Source organism: Magallana gigas, chromosome 8 (assembly GCF_963853765.1).
Source record: "Magallana gigas chromosome 8, xbMagGiga1.1, whole genome shotgun sequence".
NCBI classification, from domain to species: Eukaryota; Metazoa; Mollusca; class Bivalvia; order Ostreida; family Ostreidae; genus Magallana; species Magallana gigas.
In genome coordinates, this window is record NC_088860.1 from 32,262,706 (window position 1) to 32,284,752 (window position 22,047).

The 22,047-nt window shown below is 33.0% G+C and overlaps 2 long non-coding RNA genes across 2 annotated transcripts; both read right to left on the reverse strand.

Moving 5' to 3' along the window:
• Nucleotides 1-2,128: 2,128 nt before the first annotated feature.
• LOC136270568 (uncharacterized) lies at nucleotides 2,129-3,753 on the reverse strand. The gene is made up of 5 exons (XR_010708360.1): nucleotides 3,613-3,753; nucleotides 3,362-3,458; nucleotides 3,093-3,227; nucleotides 2,894-2,958; nucleotides 2,129-2,725 (listed from the first exon to the last, which is right to left on the reverse strand). It is a non-coding gene; the product is annotated as an uncharacterized lncRNA (long non-coding RNA).
• Nucleotides 3,754-14,322: 10,569 nt separating this feature from the next.
• Nucleotides 14,323-16,539, reverse strand: LOC136270567 (uncharacterized). The gene is made up of 3 exons (XR_010708359.1): nucleotides 16,381-16,539; nucleotides 15,918-15,963; nucleotides 14,323-15,613 (listed from the first exon to the last, which is right to left on the reverse strand). It is a non-coding gene; the product is annotated as an uncharacterized lncRNA (long non-coding RNA).
• Between the last annotated feature and the right edge of the window lie 5,508 nt (nucleotides 16,540-22,047).

Consider the following 22,047-nt stretch of genomic DNA (forward strand, 5'->3'; position numbering starts at 1 on the left):
ATCTTTAAATGCCAATAATGTTTAGAATATAATGATCAAATGACAGTACTCTTCCGATTTCTCGGTATAAAAGCCCAAAAATTCGAGTCTATTATTTTAATATAGTAGTATATATTCTTTGAAAACAAAATTTATGCACACACTGCGAAACTTTTTTGTTGTTATTACTTTACATTTGTATTCGCAACAAATAACCCAGGTCTACACTACCGAGAACAGAAACCGTTGCATAACCATTCCGTCATTAAATCAAAGTACTGAGAGTACTGATAGACGGGGTCTTGAAAGATTGAATTCGTAATTGTACTGGATTTCCTCGAATATGCTTCCAAAATTTATGAGTTTGAATTAGTTGTTACAATCTATGTTAATTCAGAGATTGTCAACTCCGCCATTATAGCGTGTAAATGTTACGGGACCAACATTACTTTGAGAACTACAAGTGCAACAGCAATCTTAATTGTATAAGTCATTAAATTTGAACCTGATAGTGAACATGAACATGAACCTGTAAATATTTTAAGCATTTTTATTTATGAAATATTTACAAAAACTCTTTATTTAGTTTTTAAATTACTTTTTTAAAACTTATCGACTTTTCACAAAGTAATGGTAATGCATTACTTTACTCATGTAATGGTAATGTAATGCATTACTTCAAGAAAATTAAGTAATGGTAATTTAACGCCTAATTCCTGAATTAATGGTATTGTAATGCATTATTTTACAATGTAATTCACCCCAAGCCTGATTCCAACTAAGCCGGAAAACATGAACATTAACATTTAACTTGGTTCTTCAATCGATAAGATTGTATATATAATATGATGTATGAGTCTTTCAAAATGTATAATCTATTATAGATTTTGCTTACAATGCATTGTTTAAAATTTAAATTCAGTTTAATTAACTAAAGAGCTAACGAACGAGAAGGCAAATTCAGACTTGTTTTTATCTTCTTTGTACAAAATTCCTTTAGAGACAATCAGCAGAACAGAAGCCAATGAAACACCTATTTAATTTGTAAAACATCTGTGTATAACCCGTCCCGATTTTAACTTCGACTTTCGCATGAAGTTTGGTAGTATTAAGGTGAAAGATTGTCAAAATAAAATTCACAACTTTTCAAAAATGGCACATTGCGTTTGGGAACTTTAATTCTGATTCCATCATCAACCTCTTCTATTGATTAATGAGCTCGTACATCAACTGAATCGTCAACGTGACCCCGTCTAAAAATGAAAGAAAAACATACACTTATACACAGTAAATAATTGAAATTCTCTCTCGAAAATGATTATGATAAATAACAAACAAAAAACATGAAAGTAATATACTAGTCACTGTTGTGATAATATAAGCAATACTAGTATTCATTTGTGAAAACTTGTCAATCCTAGAATAACCTACTAGAGAAGGCAGCAAGCGTAGGGATATTTACATTTCGGGGGGGGGGGGATTATCAAAAAATCGTATTACGTTAATTTTGTATTCTTAGAAAAAATATAACTGCCTGCAGAATTATTCAAGTACTGCCTACAAAAAAAACAACATTTTATTGCTCGCTCGTACCTTTTTTCATACAATGTCTGACGAACAAAAATTATATTGGTGTGGCCTAATGCATACTCAATATACATCGATATTCTAAACATTTTTTAATTTAGTTGATTTAGTTAATTTAGTTTAATTTAAGTTAGTTGAATGGAATTTATGTATGCATTCGGGGCTCTTTTCACAGTAATAGGGGCCACCTAGAGATGTGAAGAGCAAAGTATGTGAAAGGGGAAGCCTTTGGAATCTCCTGGATTTTTGACATGTTATAGAATAAAATGAAAACTTGGAAACAATATCGGTGTTCCCGTTAATATATTTGTATTAAATAAGTTAAGCATTATTCTAACTGAATGATTCATGTGACCCAATAAATCTGAGTCGATAATCTCCTGCTCATAACTCAAAATCTTTATACATACATGTACATGTACTTAAAATAATATTTCTGAGTATATAAACCCATTGTCTTGTACAGAAATAAGGACCAGCTGGCAAATGACAAAAAAGCAAGTAAATTAAAGCTTCAAAGATTTTAATAAGAGCAAAAAGAATACATTAAATGGACGTTTATTATAAATTAAATGCTGGTCAGAGTACTACATGTAGTAATACATGTATTTTTTAATTCAGTTTTAAAACTAAGACTTGATTGATGAATTTTTCGGCGTATACAAATATATCAACAATTTTAATGGTTGTGAAAATGTCAAAGCATTTGTAAGTAGGTATTATCAATACGGTATTAATAGGACAAAAACAAAAACAGAGAATTTAAAAAAGTTTATTGGTGACTAAAACGCCACAACGATATTCAATAGTATGTTGACTAAAACGCCACAAAGATAATCCACAGTCAGGTGACTAAAACGCCACAACGATATTCCATAGTCAGGTGACTAAAACGCCACAAGTAAGATCCATAGCTAGGTGACTAAAACGCCACATAATTTACTGAATGTCTTGGAACTTCAGCATCAAGAAATCTCTCGGATCTCCGAGACCAAACGGGTATTCTTCAGAGACACTGTAAGTCTCTCAAGGAGTCTGGGTCTTCTGAAGCAAAACGGACTAAATCCAATCTTTGTCACGTGACTTTTGAAGTTTGTTATGTCTTCTGACTTTGGCTCGCTTTTTTCATTCTCTCTAAATTTCGTTGAAATCGTTTGATCTGCAAGATGGAGAAAAATCTAATTATCAAATATATTTTACAATGTTGTTAAAAACTATTAGGTAGGAATGACAAAAAAGCATTGATGTTGACAAAACTTATTTACAACGGAACATTTCGGTTAAGATCTAATTCAAAGTTAGTGAAGTTGAACACTGAAATACTTACGTTAAAAACTGTTTCAATGCTGATATGAAGAATTCTTTCGTATTTCTCAGCTATGTTTGCCTTATCTGTAGGAGTGAAACAAACATGAATGAAAAATGGAGAACAAACTACGTACTAGTATATCTAATAACAATTGTGTTAAATATAACAATCAATATAATGAATGCCAAATAAGAACTATATACATAATGTTGCATACCGCTGTTGACCAGGGACAGGAGGTGCTGCCCCCACATTCTCTGGAGTGTGGTCAAGTCGGTCTCAGTTATCGTGTTTTTCTTCAACGCCTTTTTCTTAAACAGATAGCCATACAAAATGTACTACTTCTGTTTGTCTGAAATTGATATATATATAATTTCAATTAATCAAATAGCCAATCAATTGGAACCACTATATATCATCATTTTAAAAAAAGGTAGCCGATATTTATTCATTGGATTTGAATTTATGCTTTGTACATTTACATACCAGCAACATCTTTGTTCTAAGAGTAAGAGAATCCACCAGTTTCCCTGAAATTCTCTTCTCCGTACAGAAACTTCAACAGCTGCAGGATGTGTTTTCTCTGTAAAACAAACAGTAAAAAATATTGAATTTCATAAACCAACATGTAATTTCATGGAAGTTAATGCAATCACAAAAGCCTGTTTCAGTAGATCGTAGACCAAAAAACTCTACAAATAAAGTAAGAAAAAAGGTAAGAAAAAAAGCAAACACACCACCGGAGTCATTGCCCGTGTGTTTGTGGTGGACACGTATTCCGTCAGGAGAGAACGCAATCGAATCTCGAATCCAACTTTCTCATATTTACAAATCAATCAAGCTTTTTAGACAAGGTTCCAACAAGAGCGTGTGTTTTGGTGTTGTTTGACAACAATAATATCTTGCAACGTTTGTGGCGTCATTATACTATGATGCGTTGCAAGACGACGTCACGAATAAAGAGAGAAAGAAAACCAAAAAGGTCATTTTCGAATTGCAAGTTAATTTTTCATGTTTTCACTAGCGCAGTATGTAATAATTTAACTGGACCTACTGTTGGCTAAAATAATATTTAATTTTTATTGCATTCAATATATCACGAAGTTCAATTTCAAATGCACAGATTGTTTGATCCATCCATTTCTTTAAAGAATGAAACTTCAGCGTCCATAATAATTCATTATCTTCCGTTTTGCGTTTTCGTCAGCAATAAAAAAAGGACACCATATAAAACAACTCTATAAATTTTGAAATAAAGCTTAAATGCGGTATTCAAAGAAATCCATGTTTTTTAATGAATTATCAATCTTTTTTTTATATAAGACTGACGAGAAGGAGAAATTTTTGTGATGTATTCATTTTTTCCCTTAACGAGTATTTAAATTTTAACTTTCTTTAGCTTTCGCTTGTTTTTATTTGTTTACCTTCAACATTAGCCCACAGAGATCTTTTCGTTCGCTTTTAATAAAAAAACCCTCTTCTACCTAAGTTCCAATTAGATTTAAAGTACATGCAAGAAAAAAAATAAATATCTTTAAAAACCTTCCTCCAAATATGCATACAATTTTTAATATACTTGATATCCCTATGGACATTCTATCCCAACAGTGTAGATTCAAATCGGAAAATTTTTTGGTGGTGTCAATTTCATAAATAAACAGCGACGTAAAAAAAAGTTCACTGGAAAATGAACTTGGTTTGTCATGTGATACAATGCGAATGGCTCATGAAAAAGATTAACTAATTTGATGCAAACATGTAAATCAGTGATAAACAATGATCGTTTAAGCTCATATATAAAACATATTCAAAAACGTTTTCAATCAAACTTACTTTTCTTTATTCGAAACAGACGACTGAATTAAAAAATCTTGGATTGTCACGTGCTATTAACCCAAACTATCAGTTTAGCCGATAACTGGTACAGTACCAGTATGCTGAATACACATTACACGGACGTTAATGTTAATATTTAATTTCAAACGGAAATATGCATGTGGATGTACATTACAATCTTACAGATAATGAAAACATCACCAACCATTGTAAATATTATACGTGGTGCAAAATGGTAATTTTGGCAGCAATCTTGAATACCATACAAAGCACTTTGGTTTTATAGGCTATGCGATTTACTATGGATATATTGGAGTATGTTTCAAGGTCAAAGCGGCCACATAGGTCTTTCTTGGTGCTATAATCTTGCAAACAGCCGTCTCTGTTATCAGACTAACTTGTCTTTTGATATTTACTACGCTTAGGCATCTTAGAATTTATTATACCCAACTCCATGTACTTTAAGAGTCCATAATTGATGGTATTAAGAAATATACAAGTGAAAAGCTATCAATGTGACAGCAAACCGGGTTTTCTTTTATGTGAACTGTATCCATAATCCATGTCATCCCGTATCCAGTGAAATGGAGTACCCTATATGCAATATTTTGCTAAAAAATGACTCAGTTCAAAAGCTGGTATTTTTTTCATAAATTATCGGAAATCAAAATCCTAGCAATATGCACACCTCTGATATATGTACAATTGATATGCAAGAGAACAACTTCCTATCTTGAAAACTGTAGGATGAGTTATCCGTACAATGAGGGTACCCTTTTGGCAGCCGCCCACCCGCTGTATATAATGTACGGAATTAAAGGCACCATCAGGCTGAGGAGAAAGTGTGGGGGTGAGAGGGGGGGGATTATTAAGGCCAACGCATGCATTTCTTTTAGTCATAAGGAAATTTATTTCATGAAATAAAAATATAATGTTATACATGTAATTATCACAAAAGCATTTTGTTTTTTTCTTTTAAGAGATACAACTCATAAAATAGTTGCTACAGAAACCAAACAAAACACAAACAAATTATATTTGATTTGATTCGCATTGTTCTGCTACTTTGCACATATTAAGTTGAGCATAAAACAGGAGAGAAATGTACAAGTTTGTAAGTCTGTAATATAATGCCTACTGAACGAAACCTATAACTTTAATTTGCTAATTATATCTGTCCTTTTCTATACAACTTTTGCCCTCTTCAAATTTTACATATTTCCAATAATAATTGCATTACTGAACATCAACATATGCCATCTATAGCTAAATGTAATATCTATGAAACTAGAAGGGTTACAATAAAGATGACTTTGTATTTAAAAAAAAAAGAAATATACAGATAGTGATCTAATTAACCCTTAATTACAACCACTTTATATATGTAATCTAAAATAATCAATAGAAAGACCAAAATTGTTTTAAATAATGCATGAAATCAGAAGAAGATTGAATCCAAACAATGTTATAAATTTTCAAAACAACAAGTAATATTAACCAAAAACAAAAAAACAAACAGAACAAGCAAATGTACACTTCACTATTTTCATGTTTCATGCTTTTAAACATGTTTTCAAGTTTCAAAGCTTTCTAAAATTTTAGGCACGATAAACACAAATATTAATGAAATTGATTTTTAAAAAAAATCAAAACCTATAGACTTATTTAACATTTAATTTCATTTTGTGATATGTTTCTTCATTCACCACTAGTTTTCCTTATTTCAAACAAAATATCAAACTCGATTTGCTTTTCATGTAAGTGAACAACAAAAACAAAACATAAATGTACGTGTAAAGTTAAACATGTACATAAAGCACAGTATGTGTACATTCATAAATTGGAAGCAACAAAATTATAGCTGCATGGTTTAAATAGACGAAAAAATTGGACATAGGCACCAGGTGTATTTTTATTACTAGTACATCTACATGTACATAGCTCTGAATAAATACATATGCATGTGTATATATTCATCCTTTTGATCTTCTTAAGTTTGAAATTAAAATTGAACACATAAGTTCTTTTATATGTATTTTTTTTTCAGCAAAAAGTTATTTTTACATACACGCATAAGCAAATAAAACAAACTAGATTTTAGGTAAGTTAAAAAAAAAAGAAAAGAAGATTTAAACAAATAAGATACAATTCACGTACAGGAGTAGGTCACATGAAGGTTTAATTATACAACTGAATCTGTAAGACTGTCTTGATTACTTTAAGAAGCACATAAAATATACCAATTGCTTGTAACGGTATACATATGCATATTCTGTTTTTCATTTTGATACATAAAAATTTGATACAATTAATTTGATTTTACAAAAAAAAAAAAAAAACATACACATTTTAAGAGCAATTTTTCATTATCAAGAGAAGAAAAACACATGCATGTAGGTGAAATTAAGAACACTTCTTGCATGTGACATTTTACTATGAAATTGTCAAATTTGTCAAATTTATAGGCCTAGATGTGAACTATCTTAGATTTATACCTCCTAAATTCTAATTATCCCCCTTATTCTTAATAATTTAATGTACATGTATGTTTTTACATGTAAAACATGTATGCATACATGTATGAATTTATCTTGGACATATGGTAAAACATGTATTCATACATGTATGAATTTATCTTGGACATATGGTAGTATTATAGGAAAAATATATGGAATGAATGATGAAATAATAACTTTGGCTGAGGTATGACTTCATTCAAACCTGTACAACTGACCCTAGCATTCATCCTCACCCCCCCCCCCCCAACACACACACACACACAATAACACATCAATATCATTTTATTGAATGTCTCTCTTTGCCTGATAAAACATCCATTGACAAAATCATAGCATGCCCTGTCTATGGAAAATGGGTTATTCTGAATGTAACAATTTATTGTCCCCAGCAGGTGACTTTAAAATTCAAAAACTAAGTAGCATTTCAAAATTTTTCAATACATAATATACCTTTTTAAAATATACAATGCAAAATTCAGTTAAATAAAAAGTGAAAAGACCAAGAGTGTTGGAATATATGAAGAGAGTCATAAGATCCCTTACATATACCATGTATACAGCAGTTTACTATTTATAATACAAAAAATTTAAGAATAATACAAAAATACATATAAACATTTCTTTAATCTTACTGCACAAGACTCTAAAAGTGTATTATTTTTTTTATCTTATTTACTTGTATGACTATATGTATACATGTAAAATGAAAAAAAAAGTGTTCTACCTTATTTACTTTTATGTATATATAGATATATATATATAATGTAAAACAAACTAATGTTACGAAATTTATTTCTCACATCCCAATCCACATTCCCTGTTGCAATAAAAGTCCACATACACAATATCAAGAAGTGAATTTCCGTTTAATACATCGTATGATGATCATTCGCTGTGTACTAAGATATTTCATTATTCATGTGTTCTTTGTTTACCAATCAATGTCGAAATTATCGGCGAGAAATTATCCCGAGTTTCCTCGACGATTCATTTGGTCCTATTTATAGTTCCATGCATCGTTTAAACCCTTTCGTTTCAATTAGTTCCTCAATCACAACTCCCTCTATTGCCTTTCGATTATATATATCGTCAAAACGCCGTTATTCACGTGTTTCAGTTCTCCCATCTTGTTTACTGCTTTCCCCATAACGGCGGGTTTGTATAGCATGCGGTATGACGTCATAACGGCCGAGCCCGATGCCTTAAATAACGAGCTCAGCTGTTTGCACGGCAGTTGGTTTGGTCTGCCACGGCAGATCAGACGGTCGAGTCCACATCTGGACAACATCCACACATTGGAAATGACCATGGAAATATCCCGTTGGGTAAATGCTGAATAATTTAGCAGTGGGAGCTGATGCAATAACCTTCTTTTATTAATCAATTTATTATATTTAAGTATATAGGCTACAGGGGAAAGATTGTATAGGAACGGGACTCCCGCACGGTTAAGCGGGATATTTAGAGCTATATTTATTAAGGGTTTTGGCTATTTGTAATATTTGTATTTTAATCCCATCAAGTTGGGAATTAATTTATGTTATATTTACACTCCCAGAGTCTTGAAACTATCCTCGTTTAATAAACTGAAATATCTATATTTTATTTGAATCCTGACTTTGAGTTTTCTTTGGTACCAATATACAGATTTGGGAGACCCACAAGTTGCGTTTCACAACATCCCGGGTTATATATAAAACCCAACTTCAGTAAAATATAATTTATAAGCGGGACAGTTTTAAAAACGCAACATTGGTGTCAGAAGTGGGATATTTTTTTATTCCCAATATATCTGATTGGACAAAGAACATAAACTCAAAATAACATTTTTTTAGTAGTAATTTTTATATAAATTTTTGTGTAAAAATGTCCAGGGAGAATAGTCCATTGGGAGATTCCGGTGAAATAATCTTCAATCCAAGATCAGTTGGGATAAGTGAAGATGCATCTCAAGGGGGAAGTGACTTCAGAAATTCTTGTTCTCCCGATTTATCATCAGCTCCCACAGCATCTGAAAATGTAAATGAATTATTGTTAAAAGCTATTGAAACAATGAATAGGGATGTGGTTTGCATGAAACAAGATTTGGGTGAAGAATTGTCCCACATTAGGGAAACGTCCCGAGGTTTACAAGAGAGAATTGGGATGCTGGAAAACAATGTTAATGGAAATTCCCAGTCAGAGTATGGGAGACATACAGAACATGTAAATCCCAGGCATTTACCATTTGTAGGGGCAGGGGAAAGTTTCCACTGTGACAGAGTCACATACCCCCCGTTTCAAAGGGTCAATAGAAACGAAAATAGTCGTCAAAATATGGTGTTCAATCCAAAACCCACAGTATCTCTAAAACCTCAAACATATGATGGGTCTGAAGATTTTGAAGAATATTTATCCCAATTCAAAATACTGGTTGATTTGCATGGGTGGGATTATTGTACCAAATCCCTTTATCTGGCCAGTAGTCTTACTGGGAGTGCTAGAGCAGTATTGGGAGAGCTAAGTGAAATTCAAATAAGGGACTTTGATTCCCTAGTCAAAGTTCTCAGCATGCGCTATGGGTCAGTGGAAAGATCAGAAATGTTCAGGGCAAAACTGAAAAATAGAGTAATGGGAACCAAAGAATCTCTATCGGAACTATCCCATTCTATTAAAAAGTTAGTCCGTCAAGCCTATCCTACAGGTGACCCAAACTTGTTAAACATTTTGGCACTTGATCATTTTATAGATGCCCTCCCAGATCCTAACATGCGGTTACGGCTCAGAGAATCCCGGGTAAGAGATATAGGGGAGGCCGAAATTATGGCCATAAGATTGGAAACGTACAAAATGGCAGATGCCCAGAGGCAAAGACCAATAAACGTTGTTTCTTCCAATGCCCCAAAAGATGAAAATAAGGAAATTATGTCTCTCCTGAAAAACATTCAGGATACCTTAAGTCAAACAAACCAGAACTCCCAAAATTTTGGTAGACTTCCACAAATGCAGAGAAATCCCGGTTTCAGAAATTGTGACAATGGGAGAAGTTATCAAAATAGGTATAATGGGGGAAATCATCAGTTTAGAAACCATAATATGGGAATCCCTCAGCGGCAAAACCATAGGTTTAATGACAGCTATCACTCTCAAAATAGAGACCAGTCAAACGGTCAAACGTCGGGTTTAAGGGGCGAAAGTCGGCGTCCTATGGGAACAAGCCTCGGAAACAGTCAATAAAGAAAACTAAAGGGGAAGATCCTGTATCAAGAGATAAGAAAACAGAGTGTACAATTGAAAATGAAAGTATTGAGAAGAGTAAAAATAATCCCATCCCTACACTTCCTAAGTCAGTTCCCAAGAGCATAATAGTGGGAGATGTAAAACAAGGCAATGAAGGAATTTTTATAACAGGGAAGATTGGGAATGCTAATACAACAATTTTAGTGGATACCGGATCAAGTGTGACAATTATTAACCCCAAATTATTAAGAGAAGTAGATTTAGAAAATAGATCAGATTTAGTTATAACTGAAAGTAGCCTTAGATTGAAATCAGCTAAGGGAGATGACATCCCAGTAGTGGGAGAGTGTACACTCAGTATTTTTCTTGGAAATATGGAATATTTCCACAATGTAGTCATAGCGGAAATTGAAAATAGTTGTATATTAGGAGTTGACTTTATGTCAAAGTTTGCTTGTGGCATTTGCATGAAGCAGAGATTTTTTAGGATACAGGGAGTAGAGATCCCTTATTTTAGTGACAAATCAGAGATTACGGAATGTAGCAGAATTGTTTTATCAGAGGATTTAGTTGTTCCTCCCAATTGTGAATTTGTAGCACCCGCTAGAGTAGAGAGCCCTAATTTTTATAGAGGGCCAGCTATTGTTGAACCAGTAGAGAAATTTATGGAGAAGAAAAATGTACTTGTGGCAAAGTCATTAGTTAAGGTGTCAGGGAAGAGTGTCCCATTAAGATTTTTGAATTTTAGTTGTGAGAGTTTAAAACTCTACAAAGGGAGTGTGGTAGCTGCAATTGAAAGAGTTGAAGATGTAGATGTAGAAAATGCTGATACAGAAGTAGTTAGGTTAGTGTGTTACAGAGATGAGGGGGATCCCTCGGCTTTACCAGATCATTTAGAACAGATTATTGACAAGGTTCATGAGGGCATAAGTGTGGAAGAGAAGCAAAAATTAGCAAACTTTTTGAAAGAATACCAATCAAGTTTTTCATGTTCATCATCAGATATGGTAAAGACAGACTTAGTTAAACATTCTATCAATACGGGTAATGCAAGACCCATTAAACAACCCCCTAGGCGTATTCCCTTAGCCAAAATGGCCGAAGTGAGAAGGGAGATAGATGATATGTTAGAAAGGGAAGTTATTGAGACATCAGACAGTCCATGGAGTTCTCCCATAGTCCTTGTTAAGAAAAAGGACGGGACAATCCGGTTCTGTATAGACTATAGAAAAATAAATGATGTCACTGTTAAGGATAGTTATCCTATACCTAGAATTGATACTACGTTAGATGCGTTGTCTGGAGCAAAATGGTTCTCCACTATAGATTTAAAGAGTGGGTATTGGCAGGTGGAGATGAAACCTGAAGATAAGCCCAAAACTGCTTTTTCAATCCCAGGGGGTAGTCATTGGCAATTTTTGAAAATGCCATTCGGCTTGTGTAACGCCGGAGTCACTTTTGAGAGATTAATGGAGAGAGTATTGTCTAACCTCTCCTGGAAGGTCTGTTTGGTGTATTTAGATGACATTATTATATTGTCCAAAACTTTGGATGAACATTTAGAGAATCTGACACAAGTTTTTGAGAGGTTAAAGGGTGCAAATTTAAAAATGAACCCAAAGAAATGTATTCTTTTACAAAAAGTGGTATCCTGTTTAGGAGATACTGTTAGTGAGGAAGGGGTTATACATGTAGTAGCTACTGACCCTCCACAAATAGAAGAAATCAAGCATGAGCCTATTCATAGAAGTATTAATGAAGTACCCAGTCATCGAGGTCCTTGCTTGTACCATCGGAACCTTATTGATAAAGCTAGACCACTGTATAACTTGATGGAGAAAAACATTGAATTTGTGTGGAACAAAGACTGTAATAAAGCCTTCGACAAATTCAGGAGAGCCTTGATAAGTTCTCCTTTCAGCATACCCCAAGGAGGAAAAATTGTCTACCCTAGATACGGACCAGTCGTTTAAAAGCGGATTTCAACTGAATAAAGACTGTGTGATAATTTTTCAGAAACAATAAATCCATTTGATATTTTAAGAAATATTACCAGGACTGAAGTATTTGTGAAGTACCATCAGGAAGTGTCTGTCATCACGAACAGCTGAGGATGGATCTTTCAGGAGTTGGAATATTCTGCAAGTGAAATGAAACAATGGTGATATGATATATTACATGTTTATTACCTGTGATACTATTTGTATATGTGTTGATATTATTGATGATTTGTTTTATATGTATTGTTATGTTAAAAACAAGTATAATTACCCTTTTCTACGTTAGGTAAGAAATTCACTTGAGATCAGATGGTTGATTCCATTCAAGGACGAATGCTTTTCAAGGGAGGGAGCTGTGTTACGAAATTTATTTCTCACATCCCAATACACATTCCCTGTTGCAATAAAAGGTCCATATACACCATATCAAGAAGTGAATTTCCGTTTAATACATCGTATGATGATCATCCGCTGTGTACTAAGATATTTTATTATTCATGTATTCTTTGTTTACAATTACCAATCAATGTCGAAATTATCGGCGAGAAATTATCCCGAGTTTCCTCGACGATTCATTTGGTCTTATTTATACTTCCATGATTATTTAAACCCTTTCGTTTCATTAATTCCTCAATCACAACTCCCTCCATTGCCTTTCGATAATAGATATCGTCAAAACGCCGTTATTCACGTGTTTCAGTTCTCCCATCTTGTTTACTGCTTTCCCCATAACGGCGGGTTTGTATAGCATGCGTTATGACGTCATAACGGCCGAGCCCGATGCCTTAAATAACGAGCTCAGCTGTTTGCACGGCAGTTGGTTTGGTCTGCCACGGCAGATCAGACGGTCGAGTCCACATCTGGACAACATCCACACATTGGAAATGACCATGGAAATATCCCGTTGGGTAAATGCTGAATAATTTAGCAGTGGGAGCTGATGCAATAACCTTCTTTTATTAATCAATTTATTATATTTAAGTATATAGGCTACAGGGGAAAGATTGTATAGGAACGGGACTCCCGCACGGTTAAGCGGGATATTTAGAGCTATATTTATTAAGGGTTTTGACTATTTGTAATATTTGTATTTTAATCCCATCAAGTTGGGAATTAATTTATGTTATATTTACACTCCCAGAGTCTTGGGACTATCCTCGTTTAATAAACTGAAATATCTATATTTTATTTGAATCCTGACTTTGAGTTTTCTTTGGTACCAATATACAGATTTGGGAGACCCACAAGTTGCGTTTCACAACATCCCGGGTTATATATAAAACCCAACTTCAGTAAAATATAATTTATAAGCGGGACAGTTTTAAAAACGCAACACTAATATGAACAAAACCTGAGTTACGGGAATTCCTAGTTTCTGCTAGGTACTATAATATATATCAACTGTAAAATCATGAACATTAACAGCAAGAACTTAATATACAAACAATAAACTGATGATAATAAATATAGCACCTAGCAAATAATAGCCCCACAACCAATAAATAAAATAAAATGGATGATGGAAGAGCTCTATGCATGTACATGTGTTTCATACATGTTATCATACACTATAGATGCCTAATAAACGCAAGGAATTAATACCTCCATAAAATCGCAAGAAGCACGTACATGGCGCTATTATTTTTCAGACATATGTAAACTAAACGAAACAAATAATATGATTAAAATTTGGCATTCACAATTTTAGATTCTTACAATTTTATGCAAAATGCTTGAATTGCAAAAACTAAGTTCTTGCATGAAATAAGGCATCAACAGTGCATGTATATCATATGTATTTTTTTTCATATACACATGCATGTCAATATCACATACCACATAAAGACGAAAGAACACTATACTGTAAACGTGTCATATTTGTTGGAAAAATAGTTTTTCAACATGTTCACATGCATATGAATTAGCGTTTTCCTGATGTTTTTGTTTTTGGCATCTAGCCATGTATTTGATTTAGCAGCTAGAAGTCGCATTCTGCCAAATATGCGAAATAGAATACACAGCCAAATATAATGCGCTTACAGTGACTATTAAATCTGAACACTACAGATGGAGCAAGTACACAAAAACAATTTGCATTGGACAGGAGGACAAAATGAAAATTTACAGCACAACATGTAGAGCGTATTCTGAACACATAGACAATGTACCGTACATAACATGCATGTGTCAACGTGGATTATTTTTACAAGTAAATTATCAACTCATGTATTCAATCAACTATTGAACGAATAAACTTGACTCTCGATCTAGTCACCTAAAAAGTTTACAAAACAACAACTAATTTGGAAGTTGGGGATCCACTGATTTTGACTAGATGGAATTAACAAACTCCCCTAATACTATTTTTATTTGTAGGGAATTATCTTCCCCCTCCCCTCCAAAAAAACCCCTGTACAAGTATATAAATGTAACTATCAGTCAGTTTAAAAGTAAGCTTGATTACATTAAGTTTCAGTTTCATCACAGTATTTGCATGCAATTTTACGGATATCAAGACATGTGGTAAAGCCAATTGTGTGTATAGTTTCGTGGAAAGGACTGAATAGGGATATTTGACTTATGATCTAAATCATATTTGACACAAATTTTGATGACAAAAATTGACGTGTACACCCTGATGTTTCATTGATTATTTTTGCTACAATTGAAATATGTCATAAATTAAATCAATAAATAAGATATGCTAAGAATCAAATTGTATGTTTGTGCTAGTAGAACATGTACTATGTGAATATGTCGCGTACATTACCAGTACATTTTATGTGAAGAATTGAACAAATATACAGGTAATACAAAGGGGGAAAACTTGTTTAACACCTTCAGTAATGTAAGGAAAAAAATATGCTTGAAATAAATATTTGAATAAATTAATATTGGAAGGATTTAGTTTCAAATTGGCAGGATAATATAATATAATACCTTACCCACCAAACCCACCCACCCACCCCCCCAAAAAAAAATAAAAAGGAAAATATAAGATTGATTCTTCCCTTCAAAGCTTAGATACCATCAAACAGATGATAAACACAATGCAAGATCTGTCTTGTTCTCTGATTTCAGAGTCTTTTTTAACATTTTGGAATGAATCACTACTCTTTCTTTTGCTTGCGAAGTCTCAGGTATGGCCAGACTTTCATCCAAAACTACAACACAAAAGCACAAATTCTTATACATTAACCTTTATTTATAAATATTGTGAAAAAATAAACCAAGAGAAGCTTCATGGATCTGTGGTCAATAATTGGTCCATATACAATTTAATTTAAAACAACAAAGTGACATTTTGACACAACAAAATGACTTGCATTCCATTTAATAGATTATTGGTTTTCATAATTTCACAAGTTGTCAATAAACCCTCATTAGTTTTGAGGTGAAAGAAATAGTATTGAATGGCCAAAGTCCATTAGTCTCACAGAAAAATTGAAAAGAAGACAATAAACAAACCTTGATTTCTGGTTTCATTCCAAGGTATAGGTATCTTGTATGAGCACTAAAAAGAAAGTAATCTCTTTTTACAATTTCAATTTATGTGTATTCAAACATCCTAATTGTTGACCATGGTGATGTTTATGCAAAAAGAAAATGTTTCTTATCGTATACATTTTTTACTACATGATTGTATAATAATATCTACCATGTGAAAAAAGCTTAGTGATACTAAAGCTTTCAAATATATTTTGCCATTCTTTTTTACTTTCCAAATAGAAACATAGCCTGGTTGATAAAATTAACTGAAAATAAGCGTAGGCAAGGTTTCAATATGCTTAAAGTATTGCTGACACTTACTATGTAGAAATACCTATATCAATCAACAAATATTAATTTTCAAAATCGTTAATTGTCCGAGAGTAAATCCTACTAATATGCTATTTCTCCTAAGCCCTTTAGCACACTGCACTTCTTTTACCTGAATAAGACAGAGAGATATGTCCCAGTCTCTGCTAAGATGTGCCACCAGGCGTGGAGCTGGAAAATAGGGGCGAATACTCCTAGGTACTCTTTTCTGATTAACCTGCAAAACAGACCGAGTTCATTACTATAATTACCAGTCATCACCTCTCAGAAATCAAGCTTGAGATGGAAATACAGATACTAAATGACAGCCGATACATACCGGTACTGAGAAAATATGATTTTTGTGATGGCTCCAATTTTATTGATTAGGTATCATATTGTATATCACAATTAATATCATATCCTCAATGAATTCATCTTCGAAGATGCAATGAATTAGAATTAAAAGTAAATCCTCAAAGTCACACCCCAAAATAATTAGGGTCTTCCGTTTCCAACGGAAGACCCTTTTGTTTTTCTACGGTTTCTTTTTTTTCTTATTCTTATTATTATTATTCTTTTTATTTTTTTTCCAGCTCAAATATTTCAAAAACGCTTGCATCGATTGTTTTCAAATTTACAGCTTTAATGTGTATTTAAAAGATCTCTATGATATGAAAAAATTATTTGATGACGTCATCAAATTCGTCAGATATTGACGTTTTTCACGTTTTAAAAAGTGATTTTGTCCAGAGATTTTCTCCTTTTTGATCTAAGATAAAGCTATGAGATTTACAGAGTAGGTAGAACTACTGTTATACTTATGACATAAGGCTGGAAACTCAATTTGGACACTTCCGGTCGAAACCGTAAGCAAAACCATTTTTTTTTAAATTTTCATGTTTTTCAATTTTAAAACTTTTACGTATATTTCTTACAGCAATTTTCATGCTGAGTTCAAAACTGAAATCCGTTTTTAAATCGGACTATGCATTACAGAGATATCGGGGTTTAAAAATTGATTTTTCCGGAAATTTTGATTCCGCGTCCTTGGTTTAAAAAATAGCGTAATGTTCAAAGTAAAATTAACTCGTACCAAAAATAATTGCAAAGTCGTACTTGAACACATTCGGATTTTTTTTGTTAAGTCGTTCTTGAAATCGGAAAGGTTTTTGTTAAGTCGTACTTAAAATCATTCGTATTTTGTTAAGTCGTTCCAGGAATAATTCGATTTTTTCATCTTTTTGTTTGAGTTACTCTTGTTATTGGTTTAAGAGCTCAGCTTCTTACAGGAACTTCCATCTTTACTTCCGACAATAACGGAAGACCCACTCGTTGCTTTGCAACGAGCTTTGCTCTAGTTTTAAGATATATTTACTTTCCATAACAAGCTCAATGATTCTACAGAATACCATTAATTCTAACCATCATTTTCATATCTCTCCCCGAAATCTAATTCTATTCGAAAAATCAAATAACAAAAGGCTCAGGGGCCACATCACACACCTGAGCAACAATAGTCATAACTCTTATCAAATCATCTTTTATGGTATCAAATACGACAAGAGATATTGGTGAAACACTCATGCCCCTCTCCCTTGGACATACATTATAAGGTGCACAAGCCTTTATTATATATAGGCAGTAAGCATTATAGGTAGTATACATGAAAATGAAATTGTCATGATGAGCTTTTGACTGAAAAATAAATAGGGCTCATTTACATTTACAGTTTACATTGTTTACACTTCCCTGTACTAAATGAATGATATTCATCTTGCACAGTAGTTTTTTTGTTTTTTGTTTTTTTAAACCAGGTTTTTTATTCACAAGTGGTATATAATAAACAAGACATTATGGTATGTTTTTATTGCAATATTATTGTCACAAATTGAAACAGTTTACAAGGTTGTTGTTGTATTATACCAAATTATAATAGTAAAATATAGATTCGATTTTTTTTTTATAAAACATTAAACAAACTCTATATTGTAAGTGCATGATGATAAACTTCAATTTTTTGTTCATTTTTATTTTCTCCTTTTATTTGCAATGTACATGAATCAAAACTAGAGGTACTGTGAGCAAAGCTTACAAATAATACCCCCCCCCCCCCCACAAAAAAAATATAACTCAAGTCTTTCTCAATGAAAAAGTAATGGATACACTTTTCTCTTAAAGTAACCTTGAACTTGCACAATTGACCAAAGCTAAAGCTTGGACATGTTTACAAGACACAATCAATCTTTGTGTCAAATTCTAGCTTCTTATCATTTTCATAACAAGATATGACATAGGCAGGAATTATGTATTCTTGAACAATGACCTTGACCTTCCCCAAATGTCATTGGAACAAAATCATTATACACCCTCAGGTCATATATTTTTTTTTCATATGGAAAATATAGACTGGACACAAATTTTAAAATTTTCCTTCCAGACACAGTGACCTTGCCCAAATGATTTTGAGGCAAAATCATGACAACACCCTAAGGTCATAAGCAAATCTTAGGTTTGTGTGAAGCAAGAACTTCCAATGACTCTCCAAAAGATAGATATATATGGACTGGACACGACTGCACAGACAGATGGGCAGACGGACAAACAGACAGACTGACGGACCGACAGACGGACAGACAGACAGACGGACTGACGGACGCAGAGGAAAGCTATAGTTCCCTTCGGTGAAAACCGGTAGGGGACTAATAAGACTAAGCCTATATATATAACTATATAGTTTTAATTTCCTCTGTTCTTTTATCTCTGATTAAAGCATGACATCTCGTTTACAATAGCTCTGAATTAGTTGTGTGCTTGGAACCTTTCATAGAGTAATACAAACCGGTAGGGGACGTGTATTGCTTATGCAATACTCTCAGAATGCTTGTTTTAAGTTATATCCTTAATTGTCAAATGATCTATTAAAATCAAAATATAATTTGGGTGTCTAAAAACTTTTATAAACTGGTAAAAAATGTTATTCTAGAAAAAAAAATACATTACACCTTGCATAATTGACAAATGATCTATTGAAATATTATCAGAGGTCATATTTCTACCTTAGGATCAATAACTAGTATTCATTGACAAGTTAAAATTAATAACAATAAATGATTCAAATTATAAATGTTTATACTCAACATTCACACCCCCCTCCAATCTAACCTGGTTCTAAAGATTCAGTCTTCTTAATACATTCTTACATGTGTACAGTAGCAAAATTTTAAATCATTTCTTGATTGCTTTTTCTCTCCAGATGCATATTAACATTTTGAAATGGCTTAATTCAATTTTTAAGTTTTATAAACAAATTGTTATATATATGCATTTGTATTTGCCTATTTGGGGCAATTGTTAAGTCAATATCTCCTCAACAAAGCAGTACTGTCATATCATTAGGCTAGGAATTACCCACATGGATCAAACACTACATATGAATAAGATAAAATATTTTATTATTTCTAGTTCTAGAATGTCAGAGTGTCTTCAAGGGGGCATAATCTATATACAATTTTACGTGCAATGACACAAAGAGCAAGAATAAATTATATGGTTTGATTAGGGATGAGGATCTCAGATCTCAAAAGTTAACAAAATATACAGTGTATGCATCATAATGACATTAGAAGATATTTTGTATTTTCCTGTTTCATAGGGTCAGACCAGTCCCATAAGATCATGACCTACATTGTATTTGATGCATTATAATACATTAAGAAAGAAATACTAGATCCTTCCTTCCTATTATAACTCATATAAAAATGATAAGTGTCTACACTTACTTACATGTTATACATAAATTTAATCCGAAAATGTTTATACAGGGTCAAGATGGGGTGAACTCAATAGTGCAAGCCAGACAATAAATGAAAAAAAAATAACTTTTGCAATTAAAATGACAGAAACTTTACAAATACGATAGGATAGGTAACGATGATAAGCTTATTCCAATAATAAAAGATATGATACAGTATGCTGTCAAAGGGAGATCACATTTAGAAAGTGAAAGTAGCTAGAACTTAAAATTATGTATGCTGGCATCTCATTATATTGTGCTACTGCTACTACATGTATTATGCTTACCTATATTCGTCAACATCATAATGATAATCCAATTAAAACACAATAATGAATTCCTTTAGCTGATCTTAACTAATCTTTTTCTGCATATGGAAAACACATACATGTATGCATACACGTGGACCCATCTAATCGAAGAGCTGGGTAAAACTAGTACCCGCTAATGAGACCTGCAGACCTGTGTTGTGTACGTAACTTCAGACAAAGATCAGTTATTTGTAACATGCATGTATTTTTATGACTTAATGTTCAAATCCACTTGCACTATTTTATTAGGTAAATACCAGCTTTAAGGTGGTGCAGGACACCTGCATATTGTGATTTATACTTCCTTATTGAGATAAACAATAAAGTATATTAAATATTAATTAGATATTTACCCCCCCCCCCCAAATAATGTTACCTAACATTGAAGCGCAATGGGTTAGAGCGTTTACATGTCTGTAAGAGCATTGGGGTCCAAGGTGAGGGTATTTTTGGTCATTTTACTATTGATATAAATGAATTTTCATGGGGGGGGGGGTCTGGACCCCCTCACTCCCACCCCTTCTCTAAATCTGTGCACACGATGATGTGCTTGTAGGCACACAGAAGCAAATCTAAAACCGGCAACCGCCACGGGGAGGGGGGCATAATCTAATTTTTAATTTTGTTTGTAATAATTATATAGATCATTATACTTTCTATGACATGAAATGTCAAGATTATTGATTGAATGAAAATTCACTGCAAACAGTTCAACCCCAAATTGCACATTAAGTGCTGCTCATGTGTATTATATATATCATATATATGGGAAGGGATCTCATCCTTCAGTTATGAAAATTATAATTTTTAAATGTATTACCGGAGCTTGAATGTGGCCTTCATTGGTAACTAAACTGGTACAAAACAGTGTTATTTAGGGGGAAACACTTGGTGCGGGTATTACTGTCTATATAATGACAGCATCTATTTTTTTTATTGCTACATGGTGATATACTTACTGTATGTACCAGAAGCTAGATTGTTTAAGGTGACTGTAGGGAAAGAATGTAGGGAAAGTTGGCTAGTAAATTGAAAAAATTTCCATCAAGTCAATCCTAATCTCTGTTGTTGAAGTTTTTTTTAATTGACAGGTACAAGGTGTCCAACTGATTTTGCTGAAGTTCCCTCGGAATTTATAGAATTTTTTGCTACAGACCCAAGGGTGAGATTAATCTGTGAATTATTGAACAAGCGCAATGCATCCACATGGACTTGTTTTTTCCATCATTTTTATTTGTTTGTTTTAATTTTTGTTTATTTTTCCATTTCTTTATAATTAGGTAATCAGTCTGTTTGCTAGACATTTTTAAACAGGAGAACTGTTACCCATGGAAGCCATTAAGAAGTATTGTAAAGCAAGCAATATGTTTTCAGCCACTGTAAGTATTAAAAATAATTCATCAGATATATAAGGCTCCAAACAGATAGCTGGATAGCTAGGAGTTCTTTCTTCCTTTATGTTTTCCACCACTTTCAGTTCATGCGGTATTTCAATGTTTTGGTTGTTTATTTTTAAAATGTTAATTTAAACATTTATAAAGGTATGTTGCATGTCAACTAATCTGTAGAAAAATAAACTGCCTGAAGCAAGGATACAGAAATAGCAAGCCCAGTCAAGTCACTACTTTACTCCACCCATGCTGTTAGATGTGATATACAATCATATGTTGTACCAAGATCAATAAAAATTTCC